This window comes from Crocuta crocuta, unplaced genomic scaffold (assembly GCF_008692635.1).
Source record: "Crocuta crocuta isolate KB4526 unplaced genomic scaffold, BGI_CrCroc_1.0 scaffold235, whole genome shotgun sequence".
Taxonomy (NCBI): Eukaryota; Metazoa; Chordata; class Mammalia; order Carnivora; family Hyaenidae; genus Crocuta; species Crocuta crocuta.
This window is the reverse complement of record NW_027531285.1, coordinates 9,086,174-9,088,723: the sequence shown is the minus strand read 5'-3', so window position 1 is coordinate 9,088,723 and position 2,550 is coordinate 9,086,174.

Genomic DNA, 2,550 nt, shown 5'->3' with positions numbered 1-2,550 from the left:
TTTATTTATTTCTAGGAGAGAGAGAGACAGCGTGAGCAGGGAAGGGTCAGAGAGAGAGGGAGTCACAGACTCTGAAACAGGCTCCAGGCTCTGAGCTGGCAGTCAGCACAGAGCCCGACATGGGGCCCGAACCCACGAACCGCGAGATCATGACCTAAGCGAAAGTCGGACGCTTAACCGACTAAGCCACCCAGGCGCCCCGCATGAGGTCCTTTTCAATGCAAGGCTTTTTGTGACTGCACAGGTTACTTACCTATGAGGCACCCCTCAAGGTACATAACTTCTCTGAGCTTCACTCATATCTTCAAATTAAAGAAAACTTGAAATGATGTTATGTAACAGTATTTATTAAGCTTATCAATATGCTTTCCAAGCTTATTAATAAGCTCATAGAAGGTGCTTAATAAATAAAAGTATTAAAAGGTAGTAGCAGTAGTAGTTGAATTGAAACATAAATGGGAATTTATTTGGGGGGCTTATGGCAAGAGTTTTTTCTTTTAATTTCCTGCTCAAAGAAATAAGAGCTTTTTGCAGGCCACATGCATACCCAGAATCTATCCTTGAGTAGAAAATATATGAAATTTAGAGAAGTGCTCGACACATGCTTAATCGTTCCCCTTATAATATTTGCAATCATAAAAACATCTACTCTGATGCTTTCCACCTTCAGTAGAATTTCTTTTCCATGGAGTACCATAGACAAGTATGTTTCCAGGTTTCAAATTTAGACATTTTAGTTACTTGAACTATTGAAAAGAATGTTTTATCTCAAAGGCAGAAATTGTATATTTCTCTTTAATATTTAACAGCCGAAGTGAGTTAAGCTCAAATGTCATCTTCAAACCCTAAAAACACCTTTGGGGAGAGACAACATTAAAACTTTTAAGTCCTAAAGGACACCTTAAAAAGTCATGAGTTAATGAAAACAGAACCATTCATTTTCTGGAAACAATTTCTTTGACAGATTTTCCTTACCTGGAAAACTGTTGAGAAGTCATAGCTGAGAGGTGAGATATCTGTGTATCTTCATTTTCCTAGTGAGTTATCAAGACAATATTTCAGACAAAATAACTGAAAATATAATATTTTATTCAAATTTAAGTATTAGATGGGAGGAGATAGACCCTATGAGGTGACTGTATTTCTTCCCATTTCAGAGTTGTTCTCTCTGCTCCCCTCTCCTCTCTACCTACCCTCTTGTAATTTATCTAAATTATCCCTAAAATAAGAGTGTCAGATGTTTCTTTGGTGATATGAGCCCTAATTCATAATAGTACTGTCAAAATCTGGCCAAGAATCCATGTATCAGTCTTCTGCCTTGTGCTCAGGAAGACTCAGAGGACAAATACCTCCATGAAGTGAATTGTGAGGATTTTGAAGGAACTTCCTACCCAGTTCATGGAGGATCAGATTCTCCTAGTAAAATGCCCAACCCTCAGAGGCACTAAGCTGATAAACTCTGGGTAGATAAGGATGTGCTCCCCCATGCAGGGTCAGGGTCTGTATGACTAACCTTATCCTTTATGGAGTTGACTACAGAAGATCTGAGCCGGGGCAAACCAAAGGGCATTAAAGTGCTCTCACCATCACCAAAAAAGATTCCTGTGTCCTTTTGTATTACCTCAGAGCCTAGCTCCACATTATTCATTGATGCGATCTGGGACCCCAAAGTCTGTCTTCTCTATTGATGGTCCCTAAATCTGTTGCCTGCTTTCCCTGGAGCTCTGCTAGTGGTCTGTGCCCTCTAGTGCCTGGCATTGCCTGTATCCTTGTACCTATGGACATCATACCCACATCTGCCTCATGTACCTGCAGTTTTTGCCTCATACCACAACCTACTGACCTGACCTCAACTACAACACCTAGTCGTTTCCCCCGCAGACTAGTGAGAGCTTTATTTATTTATTTTTATTTATTTCTAGGAGAGAGAGAGAGAGAGAGACAGCGTGAGCAGGGGAGGGTCAGAGAGAGAGGGAGACACAGACTCTGAAACAGGCTCCAGGCTCTGAGCTGGCAGTCAGCACAGAGCCCAACGCGGGGCTCGAACCCACGAACCGCGAGATCATGACCTAAGCGAAAGCCGGATGCTTAACCGACTAAGCCACCCAGGCGCCCCTAGTGAGAGCTTTTTATTTCCATATACACTTGGCCAGGTAAATTATTCCTCTAAGGACCTGTTACAGGTTGGACTGTGTTCTCCTCACATTCATACACTCAAGTACCAATCCCCAGTGCCTTAGAATGTGGCCTTCTTTGAATATAAGGTGTTTGTGGAGATAATCAAGTTAGAAGGAGATCATTAGGTTGGGCTGTAATCCAGGCTGACTGGTGTCCTTTAAGAAAGGGGAAAATGTGGAGACAGACTAATAAACAGGAAGAACACCATGAGCACATGCAGCTGTACACAGAAGGACATGGAACAGATCCTTCTTCACTGCTTGTAGAAGGACCAACCCTGTGAACACCTTGATCTTAGACTTCTAGCATCCAGAACCGTAAGACAAGATGGTTTTATTGCATAGGTTGCCTAGTTTGTGGTACTTCATTATG